We start from the raw sequence: 12,483 nt of genomic DNA, 5'->3' as shown, positions 1-12,483 counted from the left end.
TCTGAAGTGGGGCTTAAATTTTGAAGTTTATAAGAACATCTTTTTTTTATGAGAACGCTGGTTAAGCCTTTGGCTTTTCCCCCAGATTAGCATATATGGTATAGTATATAATTTGGAGCTATGCCTTATTTTAATAATCACGATTCCTATGACTTAGTAAAATAAATGCTGCAGTGAAGTGACACCCTCAATTAATATTAATTTTTCTATTTAACCCATAATATGCATAAACTGATAACAGGCAATAGGCAACATTTCATGTTTTAATTAGACTATAAAAGGAACAGAAGTAACAGTTTGATCTCAGTCTTTGGGGGGATTTCTTAGGTAGTAAGGATGGTGTGTGTGTGTGTGTGTCTTTGCTTGTACTCATAGGCATATGTAATATTTTCCTTTAATTTAGGTCAAATTCTGCTATTCTAATTATTTCCTATAGAGCACTTACATTTCTCTTTGTTCCTTTTATAAAATGCCTCAGGTCTCTACCACATATTTTTCTAGGTCTTTCTGAAAATTCTTATTACTTAACTTTATCCTTGGATATTGCTTTCACATTCATGTCTCCTCATTCTAAGTGTCATTACTTAACTCCAGAAATTTTCCTTCACTTCTGTTCTAAAATAAATTTCCCATTAAATTATTTTGTTCAGCTAATTCTCTCCTTTGTGATTTTATAGAATTCCCATGATCTGAAGCAAAGTTAGAATGCTCTACTTAAATGGTAATCCCCATTCTATTTAACCCATTTATTCATTTTGAAGAGTTTTTAGCTCTCATAATAGTAAGCACTTAATTGCCAGCAGAACGCAAAGTCCCTTTCTCTAACTCACACATGCTTCCTTTATGGAGCCAATGCATCAAGCTTTTTCACTCATTTTACTGCTTGAAACCTTCCTCTTGGCATCCTCTGAGTTTCCTCTCAACATCAACAGGTTCTGTTATTAGGAACTCTGTTATTTCTTTTTCCTGGCCTTTGCCAACTTAACTGCTAATCACCCCTTAATGAATACCATTTCATCAGTTTAGGGAATGCCACTTTTATGTAAAATACTGAAAGAAAGCCAGATACTCAGGAGTACTATTATATATTTAGAACATTTCTTTCTTTGATGGTAGGGAAAGTGCATTGAGAGATCTGGATTTAAATTTCTTCAGTAGGTCTTTTGTTTGAGTGCACGTTGTAGTAACGCTTATTTGGTTTACTTTAGAATTCGCTTTGTATTAAAGGAGCCATAAACAAGTTCCTGGGTGGTGCAGAGACTTGACACAGTTGGGTGTTAACGAAAAGGTTGAAGGTTCAAGTCCACCTCGGGTGGAAGACCTGTCAATTTACTTCCAAAAAAGCAGCCATTGAAAACTCTATGGAGCACAGTTCTACTCTGACACACATAGGGTCACCGTGAGTCAGAATTGACTCAATGGCAACTGGTTTAAACAGCCCCCATATAAGTTGCTGTTAGGTGCCTTCAAGCCAGCTCTGACTCATAGCAACCCTTTGTACAACAGAACGAAATACTGCCCAGTCCTATACCATCCTCACAATCCTTGCTGTGTTTGAGCCCATTGTTGTAGCCACTATGTCAGTCCATCTCATGGAGGGTCTTCCTCTTTTTCACTGACTCTCTACTTTACCAACTGTGATGTCCATTTCCAGGGACTGGGTCCTCCTGATAACATGTTGAAAGTACATGAGATGAAGTGTTGCCATCCTCGCTTCTGAGGAGCATTCTGGCTATACTTCTTCCAAGACAGATACGTTCCTTCTTCTGGGAGTCCATGGTATATTCAATATTCTTTGTCAACACCATAATTCAAATGCATCAGTTCTTCTTTGGTTTTCCTTATTCATTGTCCAGCTTTTGCATTCATTGGAAGCAAATGAAAATGCCATGGCTTGGATCAGGATCACCTTAGTCTTCAAAGTGACATCTTTGTTTTTTAACACTTGGAAGAGGTCTTTTGCAGCAGATTTGCCCAGTGCAATACATTGTTTGATTTCTTGACTACTTTCTTCAGTGGGCATTAATTGTGGATTTAAGTAAAATGAAATCCTTGACAACTTCAATCTTTTCTCTGTTTACCATGATGTTGGTTATTGGTCCAGTTGTGTAAAAGTACCATCAAATAAGACAGATAGATGTAGCTTTTATCTCACATTTCTTAGGTAATCTTGGATTCTTTCCCTAATGTCATTCATTCATTTTTGTCATGTCATTCATTTTTTCAAACACATATTGGGAGCAAGTCATTGTGATTTTTGTTTTGCTCAGTATCTATTCCTCCTACAGGTGGCTCTCAAAAAAATTCTCTCTTCTTCAATATGCTGATCAGATGGCTATGTGGCTGCGGTTCAAATGCTTTGCTCATTGCTCTAGAGAGGTATCTTTAACTATCAATTACTCCAAAATCAGACTGATGATTTGATTGCGGTTTGTAGGATTCAGTGGATAATCATAAGCTGTTTTGATAGGCTACTTATATTTATTAGTCAATTAGGTAAGTCTAGCATGTAGCTCAAGTTCCCTGATACCCTTCTTCCTCAGGGTATGTTATTCAGTGCTCATCTGGGTTCTGCCCAAGAAACTAGGGAGAACATTTGTCCATCTTTGGTTTTCAGCATCTGAGTCCAAGGTGCTAGAGGCCAGTGGAAGCCAACTGGCAGGTTTTACACCCCAGCTGCTTTTTTTATGACTGGTGTTGGGTAAGTTACCTAACCTCTCTGAGCTCATATTTTCTCAGTTTTAAGAGGGAAGTACTAATACTATATGCCCCATTGTGTAATTTTGAGGATTATGTAAGAAAGTGCATATTGTATGCTTAGTTAACACAGAGCTAAGTGAGTAAACATAATGAATTTATCTGTCTTCATTATTATTATTATCCTTGGACACAAATATCAGTTTTAAGGCTTTATTTTTCCTATCCTCCATGGTTCTGTTGGTTTGATATATCCAGACAATTCTAGGTACATAGGTCAGGTCTTTATGGATGCTACATTGTTTATGCTTAATAAATGCTTAATGACTAAGTGTTTTAAATGAATGAGAGGAGGGAAGTTATGCTTTACCTACCTTACATCTAATATTTCAGACTTTAAGGTCCAATGATGAAGATTCTAAATCACTACATTTCTCCTTTCCTTCTTCTAACTCCCTTCTTACTCCCAAGCCATACATGGTTCATTCGTGTCAAATTGCAAGTATTTATAGATACCGCTAATGAGATTGGATCCCCTGAGTGGTATAAACAATGAATGCACTTGGGAGCTAACTGAAAGGTTGGTGATTTGAGTCCATCTAGAGGCACCTTAGAAGAAAAGCTGGCAGTCTACTTCCAAAAAACCAGCCGTTGAAAACCGTATGGAGCACTGTTCTACTCTTACACACATGGGGCTGCCATGAATTGGAATTGATTCCAAGGTGCCTGCTCCCCCACCAACCCCTGCCATGAGGTTAAAGCTATCAAGCCCTAAATATGACTACTGTTCACCACTAAGGTTGTTCTGAAGAATTCTCAGTGAACTTTTTTGTGGTAGTACTGTGGATAACATTATCTGTGGAGGTGGGTAGGAATGGCATCTCATTAAAGGCCTGATTCATTATTTTTTTTCATCATTGTATACCTTTTTATCACTCTCAAAAACACAATACATTCTTTTCTGTCCTTTCTTAAATCCTTTCCATGATGCCTGGGAAAGTGACCATATTTTTGTGTGTGTGTTAAGATTAAATGAGAATATTTTAAAAGTGCTGTGAAGCAGAATGAATATTAGTTGTTAATATTGTTGTTATTATTACTATTAACATCATTATTCTATTTCTCTGCCCCTCACCCTTATCATGCACTATATGAGTCATTCACTTTCTAATCTGTATCCTGTTTCTTTTTGGTCAGAGGCTTTCCATTTCTTCCTGATATTCCTTAAATGTTTCGATCATTTTTGTGTGAGAGGAGATGTATTGAAATGCAAGTGGTGGACAAGCTTTGGTAAAGGACACCAGATTTATTGCTTTACCATTTGGGAGTTCCTTTGAGTCTCGGGGAAGAACTGAAGCCTGGGAACTAGCATAAAGATCACCCTGAAAATGCTAACCACTGAAGAAATAAATAACACTTAATGATTAAAATCATAAATGATGTGGTCTAGATAATTTTAGTTCTAAAACCTCAAACTTCCTGGACCTGAACACTCTGTGAACTTACACATTAATTATTTTTTGTAGAACATGTTGTGACGTGGAACTTTCAGGATCAGGAATCAACTCATAACCTTGAAAACTGAGTAAAAATTGAATTATGTAAAGATTGAGTGTTTACAGTTTGCTTACACTGTGTTTTGTTGGGGACAAGGTGATGAACAATACAGATGGTGTCTGTCTTCACAGTTTACAATCTAGTAGAAGAGACAGGCAGTTAAACTGGAAGTGATAGTGTGTGTAGTGAGTGCTATGATGGGGAAGTGCAGGGCATGGAAAGTTAATGTAGGAGAACCCAGGTCCTCACTTTGAGGAAGAGTCATGGAGAGCCTTCTGGAGGAAGTGATATCTAAGATGATACCTGTCTTAGGCTGGGTTCTCTAGAGACGCAAAACCAGTAAAGTATATAAATATGTATGTAGAAAGATTCATATCAAGGAAATGGCTTATGTGGTTGTGGAGGCTGTAACGTCCCAAGTCTGTGGGTCAGGCTGGAGGCTTCTGATTCACATAGCCACAGGGGCTAGCAAACCCAGGATTAGTAGGTCAGAAAGCAGGGCTTTTGTTCAAAGGTTGCAGAGATCAACGGATCACAAGATGGGCAGGCAAGACAACAGATAAGCTGCTAGCTCAAGTCCCAAGAACCAGAGATTGGTTGAACAGGAGCCAGGAACCAGAGGTCACATGAACAGAAACCAGCTGCAGGGTCCAGAATGAGAAAAGCCCATGAGCTTTGACAGAAAGTATATTGGATGCAGGCCACACCCCCAAGAAAACTCCCTTTCAACTGACTGGCTACTCACAGCATATCCCATCATGGAGGTGGTCACATTGTGTCAAATCTTGTCATGGAGGTGATCACATCATCATACGACTGCCAAACTATATCAGAACTGTGAAACCACTGAGGCTTATGGCCCAGCCAAGCTGATACACAACCTTAACCATCATAGTTCCTAAATGAGTTAACCATTTGAAGCAAGGAATGGAAGAGGATGGGGTTAGAGTATTCCAGGCCGAAGGTGCAGCATGTCCACAGTCCTACAGGTAAGAGAATCTGGCCACCTTGAGACGAATTGGAGAAGTTTTGTGTCAGCCGGGATTTAAAATGTTAAATGAGAAATAGTGAAAAATGACAGGGAAAGAGTCTGTTAACGGGTTATTTTCGAAGGAGGTAGTGACTTAGGTTTGTAAAGAAAGTGTCCTGGGTTGGAGTAGTGGCAGGTGGGATTACAAGAAGTTGATGGATTCAGCTTTTATGAGTTGTGTCAAATAAAAAACAAATGCAGACTTTGGTAGAGAGAAGAAAACGGGGAAAGGGAATACAGGCAACCCCTGGATTACAAGTAAGTTCCCTTTCCCAAATCTGTCTTTAAGTCAAATTTGTACGTAGTTGTAACAGGTGCAGTTTGTATCTAACATCAGTTAGTCAAATTTTATCTTAGTATGTAGTATATAGTGTACATTTCTATGCATAAAAACATGAAAGAAACATTTCCAGATATACTGAAATATCTTTAACATAATAATACAGTAATAATAATGTTTTGATGTACCTCTCAAAGTAGTGCTGTTTGTTATTACAAACCATTGTATATACCTCAAATTTTTAATATATTAGGCTTTACTGGGGTTAGTTCGTAACTACAGATCATAAGTAAGTTGGGCGTTCCTAACCAGGGGCCTACTTGTATTGAAATAGGGGAGGAGCTATTGTAATAGGGGGCGCACTCTGACCGTAAGATCGGAAAGTCTCTCGAGTGAGGGAAAAAGCATGTTTTCCTTTATCAAGGCTGAGAGTAAACGAAGCTGGAAAAATCCCAGGGGTGGGGAAGTGGGAGGAAGGGAAGATGTCATTAGATTGTAAATCGGGAGGTTTTATTCTGAGAGGCTGAGAGGCCAGCCTGTTCTCCTGGTGGGGCCCTTAAAAAGGGATAGTATGCTGGCACAGACTCCATGGGGGACAAATTTCAGGGGCTTGAGGGGAATAAGAGAAGCTTACCCAAACTTTGATTAATAAGCATTTTGTTTTTAATTGATTAGTGGGGACAAGCGATTTATTTACTCATTCCTGAGGCAGGGAATGGGGATTTGGAGGGTCTGTGTCTGGCCTTGTCATAGGTAAACAAGGTGGCACCTGTAAGTATTATGTAAGTCATATGAGAAGGGTGGTTATTTACAGTAAGCACAAATAGTGGGGGGATTTCTTTAGCCATGGGTGTTTTCCAGTATCACAGTTTTCGGGTAAAATTCGGCATTATCAGGTAGAATCAGTGACTTACTGCATATGGGATGAAGAACTTGCAGATACTGGGAATAAGTTTGAGATTTTTAATTTATACGAATAATAGCTGTAACGAAAGGGTAATAGCTCAAAGGGTTTAAGGACATTGGCCAAAGAGGATTTGAAGTGGTGGGATATGGATATCAGCTGGATAGGAAGGAAGACAAGAAAGGTCTTATGAATAAGAAGAATCAGGGGTCTTACCTCTGAAAATTTCTATTATTTAAGAAACAAACAAACAGGTATAGATATAGTAATTAAATAAGAGAACTGAAAAGATAGGATGGGTTATGAGAATTGGGAAATAGGAATTTAAGATTTTTGAACTGGAACAATTCCAGGTGAGGATAAGACCTGGGTGTGATCATAAGGGTGGGTGGCTGAAATGCATTCGTCAAAACCCAGAGTGACAGATTAAAAGAAGCTTTGGAAATTTCCTAAAAATTGCCATATTTAACAGATGGGAAAACAGAGACCCAGACATTTGCTCCAATCCACATAGCCAATAAAAGGCCAAGCTGTAGCTGTATCTGTTGAGCCTGAATCTCTTGAACTACCCTTTGACTTTAATGGTTTAGGAGAAGTCACCTGGTTGGTTGTCTCTGGAACTTTGCTGCTTTAACTTAGTCGCTTGTTATAGATGAATGAAGTAGTAGTTTGATATTTTCTAAACTGAATGCTCTTAAATTGAATGAAAAAATAATACAGATTGCTTATAGCCATTTATTATTGAAAAACTCTAAAGGGTCTTCTCCATCTGGTTAAGTAGACATACAAAATTAGGCTTTTCTTAAAAAAGGTATGTCAGTATGTGTGTGTAATATATATATATATATATATATATATATATATATATATAATCTTAATCCAAGGATTTGTATGTGTACGGGAGCCCTGGTGGCAGATTGGTTAAGAGCTCGGCTGCTAACTAAAATGTTGGCACTTGAAATCCACCAGCCGCTCTTTGGAAACCCTATGAGGCAGTTTGCTTCTGTCCTATAGGGTCGTTATGAGTCGGAATTGACTAGACAACAGCTTTGGGTTTTGGTATATGTGTGTGTATTGCTTGTGTTTTTTTTTTTTCTTTATGCAAGATACATATCCTTCTCTTCACAATAGTTACCTTTATGGAGTTATATAAAATTGAGTGGGGGAAATAAGGGTGAAGAGATGTTCACTTAATATTCTGTATAATTTCTTTGGTTCAAATTTTCCCTAGGAGGTGACTTATTTTATAAAAATTAGAGAGAAAATTCTCCTGTCTAGCCAAATATATCAGGATGAGGGCCAATTTCCCAACGCCACATTGGAGGTGATGCTGCAGTTACAGCCTCCTTCAGGCTCTGCAGGAGAGAGGCCCTGCTACATAATTTGCGGGGCCCAGTGCAGTATGAAGATGCAGCATCTCTTATTCTATGAATTTCAGGATGGTGACAGGAGAGCATTAGACCAAGCATGGGTTCTTCTGAGTGTGGGACCCTCTGAGCACGGGGCCCCATGCAGCTACACAGGTTGCATGCCCATGAAGCCAGACAGGGGTGGAGGCGCTGGGGACAGGGGACTCAGTTTCAGAAAGCATAAAGGAATACTTTATACCCGTTTATTATTAATGAGATATTTACATTCTTTTTTTGACGCTGTTGTTGTTAGTTGCTGTGGAGTTGATTCTGACTCATGGCAACCCCGTGTGTGCAGAGCAGAACCGCTTTATAGGGTCTTCAAGGCTGTAAACTTTCGGAAGCAGATCAGGCCTGTCCTCAAAAGCACCTCTCGGTGGATTTGAACCTCCAACCTTTTGGCTATTAGTCAAATGTTTAACCACTTGTACCACCCAGGGACCTTTAAAAAAACCAAACCAAACCCACTGCTGTCAAGTTGATTCCAACTCATAGCAACCCTATAGGACAGAGTAGAACTGCCGCATTGAGTTTCCAAGGAGCACCTGGTGGATTCGAACTGCTGACCTTTTGGTTAGCAGCCGTAGCTCTTAACCAGTAGGCCATCAGGGCTTCCCAGGGACCTTTACACTCATTTAAAATTTTTGTTTGTTTTCCGGTAAGTCACTTAAATTCAGAACCAGGGCATTTTTCTGGACTTGAGCTTGATATGTTAGCCACAAACATAAGTAGCTTGTATAGTTTTGTGGAAAAAATGTTGTGTTGCAGATTCTGTAGGACAGTGATTCCCAGCTGTCATCCAGCCACAGCTCACATAAGGGCTAAGACCCACATCCATGACTCAATATGGAGAATGAAGGGTGTGTCAGAATGAGGGGGTTGGTGGAAATCCCCCTCCAGCCCTTTCAATAGCTCCATTTCCTTCTCCTTAGCACAGGTGAGAGAGAGACAATACTATAACATGTCCCATGTCCCTTTCAGTGAGTTCTTCAGGACTTGGTGATAAATGCAGGCTCCTCAGTTCTCTACCAGAAGTTGGAGTCTTTCCAGGCCTGTGGGTTCTATAGTAAGATACACAAAAGTGAGGGGGGATCTCTTTTAAAATACTCAGATGCTGGTATTAGAGGGTGAAAATCACATCAAGTGAACCAGAGAAGAGAGTGGGAGGAGAAATTTGTTCTGCTTTGGAGCATTATGTAATTAAATTTATTTTTCTATGGTGCTTGAGAACTTGGATTGGGAAATTGAAGAGAAAAAAAAAATTCCCACAATCTTAAATTGTCATGAATAATTGATTCATGCCAGTGCAGTCGTAATAAGACCATACATCTCATCTTTGCGTGTGGCCCGTCATTCCTTGTCTATATTAAAAAAAAGTATTAATGTATCATCTGTGTGAAGGCCTGTCTTTGTGGGTTGTCTTCACTGTTTCCCACCAGCATTGCTAAGGTGAGGGATGATGTGGCAACAGAAGCAGCAGCAGCACACCCAGTGAAGGATGTGATTATTCGTAGTATCATTTTCCTACTACCTGGAAGGTGGGTTCTTATTATGGCACTTCTCCCACATCCAGTAGGTTTTTAGACATCTATTTGCATAGCTGTATATACAAATAATACTATATAGAAATACTACTGGAGATATTAAAACCATGTCCTTACATATTTAGGCTTTTAAATATTTTTCACTTCTGCCAATATATGGTGGTTGATTTCTGATCTGCCTTTACGTTTTTAAAGAAACTGAACAGAAGTCATTCAGTGTTTTTATTTAAATATACACAACTTGCCTTTAATTTTTTTTATAAGAGTTGCTTCATTATTAAATTGCAAAGAATATACTCCAATGAATTAAATATATATAGAGAGAGAGAGAACATAAAAATTCTTTTTAAAAGAAGATTTGAATAATAATGACTTTTGCCATAAAATCCCAATTTCCTAGGACCAACTCCAGTCAGGCTGGACAATTTCATGCTACAAAATCTTCTGAGTATTTCAATATCCAGTCTGAAGCTAGTTGCCAATCTGGTACCTGGAAGTTGATATGAAGGGATGTTGGTGGAGTATGTTAATTCCCCAGGTGACACTAAAAGTCAAATATCGGGACCTTCCATTAGCCTGTCATTGCGTGCAGCGGTATCGAGTGTGATATAGCTGTGATGATTTATGCAGCTTCCTGCTCTACCTTCTACTGTAAACTGTGTGTTCACTAACTAGTTTCTTATCTGTCCCGTAAGTCAAGGCTTCCCAGTCTTTTCTTGATGTAGAGTTTCTTTTTAATTTCTTTAAAATCACATTGATTTTTTACTTCCTTAACTCTCAAGACCTTTTATTTCATGTTAGGTGCCTTACAAATATGGCCACACCTTGGACCTTCTTATCGCTAATATCTGCTCTCTTCTAAGATTTTCAGTTCAGAAATCTGTTTTCTTATTTCTTCTTGCTTTTTACCTTAGTAATAATAATGTGTAATCTGCTAACTTTGTCATTTTTCCCCACGTATCTTATCTCCTTCTTGACTTTACCTGCCTTATTTTCATGGCCAGCTGGAACCTGCAAATGATCTATTATTATCCCCTTAAATCCAAAGCCTTGTGCCATATCTGCCATGCTTATGCTAAAACTGTGCCATAGTCAAAATACATTCCTGGCTCTTCTGTGTACGTGTCTAGTATTTCCTTCTCTTAGCCTTCACTTAGTGTCACCTCTTTCCCTACATCTCCAGTCCGACATGCAAGGCCTTTTATGATTTCTCTCTTGTCTGGACTCACAGAGCGATTATCTTCAGCTCTCCAAAAGGACTCATTAATTTCTGAATTATTGTATGGGAATTTATGTACATTACTTCTCCATTACTGAACTCAAGGTTCCTTCATGGCAGGATTGGTGTGTCATTCAACTTTGTAGACCTTACAGCGTTTAGCCTAGTGTCATGCAGAGTTTGTTCCCAGTACTTACATATTAATTGTTGAATAAATGAAAGTCTGTATCTTTTGACTACATTTAGATTTATAGCTTTGAATTTGTTAAGCTGTAGTAATTTGTCTTAAAATGTGGATTGACTATCTTTGCTTCTCTTAAGGAGCTAATTTGCTCAGTCTACATAATTCATGCATATCAAAGGATGTTTTTTATTAGTAATTTTACTAACAGTGCTATTTCTTTTAGTTTTTTACAGTTAATTAAGTTTTTTATATTGATCGTCTAATTTGGCCTATCAGCAGCTTTATCAGACAGGTGGGATACATATTATCTGTATAGAAGACTGGGCTCTGAAAAGTTAAGTAGCCTGCCTAGGGTCGCACAGTTAATATCCTGATTTCCAACATACAGCTGTTAACACTAGCAGAGATTCTTAAATGGGGAGTGGCATAGAGGGAAGGGTTGGGACTTGGTGTTTATGACCTCCCTAAAGATTGCATCAGAATCACAGGGAAGGTGGGGCTTTTTCAAATTATAACCTTATTCCATACCCAAATTTCTAATCTACTTTCCTGTTGAACATTAATGCTGTGTTCTGCCACTGTTAACTGATGAAGCTTATTACTGATGATGGTGTCATGTCCCCTTTTGTGTTGAGTTAGAACGACATTTGTGAAATTTCAACATACCATACTGCTTCAGAATGTCATCTTTGTTGCGATAAGTGCGACACAATTTCTAGACTTAATATGTATTTGACATCCTAGAAAAGATCCTTCTTTAATCTTCATGGCTATTTATTCATTGTCTCCATGATAACTTGGTATCATTCCAAGGGAGAGGCAGAGAGTCTTGGCACCTGCCTTTCTTTTTGTGGTATGAGAACATGCATTTTCTGTTTGCAGCAAAAAGAAATCTTGATAACTGAAGCTAAAGATAGAGGGGCAGATTCTATAGTTATAACCCTTTGTGCAAAGCAATGGTTTCCTGCTCTTCACATTAGCTTTAAAAAAATACAGATGTCCTGTTTAGTGTTTCTGTTCTAACTCCTAGTTGTTTGCGTAGTGCCTGGGGTCTTAAAAGCTTGCAAGTGGCCATCCAAGGTACAACAATTGGTCTCTATTTGTCTGGAGCAGCAGAGGGATAGTAAAGAATAGAAGGAAGTAATGGAATGTGTGGGTAATTGTCTCCATGAACAGCTGCCTCCTTTGCCATGAGACCAGAAGAACTGGATAGTACCTAGCTACCATTACTGAACATTTTGATCAAAGATTCCATAGAAGTATCCTGATGAAAGGGGGAAAATGCAGAATACAATTTTAAATTTTCATGGAATCCAGGCTTTATAGAGCCATGAAAGCTGGATGAATCCCCAAAACTATTGCCCTGACATAATCTTTAAACTTTAAACCAAAAATATCCGCTGAAGTCTTCTTTAAACCAAACAGTAGTTTAGCTTAATTAGTAAAGAATGTCTGCCTTGAGCATTGTGCTGTTTTAAAGAACTATCTCTATGGGATCAAACTGACAACAGCAACGCCAAAGCTTAGACAGCAACAAAAATAAACTAGTTTAAAAAAATACTGATGACCATGTGCACCCCAGACCAATTAAATCAGAATCAAATAAGCATCTATAATTTTTAAAAACTGGTGGTCCTGATGTACATCTTGGATTGAGAC

At 38.5% G+C, this 12,483-nt stretch overlaps 1 protein-coding gene across 2 annotated transcripts in view; it reads left to right on the top strand.

Annotated features, from left to right (window-relative positions):
* Window positions 1–12,483, top strand: part of MDFIC (MyoD family inhibitor domain containing) — a 106,738-nt gene that overhangs the window by 36,833 nt on the left and 57,422 nt on the right. The window lies entirely within an intron of this gene.

The sequence above is a fragment of the Loxodonta africana genome, chromosome 8, assembly GCF_030014295.1.
Source record: "Loxodonta africana isolate mLoxAfr1 chromosome 8, mLoxAfr1.hap2, whole genome shotgun sequence".
In the NCBI taxonomy this organism is placed as follows: domain Eukaryota; kingdom Metazoa; phylum Chordata; class Mammalia; order Proboscidea; family Elephantidae; genus Loxodonta; species Loxodonta africana.
The sequence above is the reverse complement of the archived record's forward strand: the minus strand, read 5'-3'. Positions and strand labels throughout refer to the sequence as shown.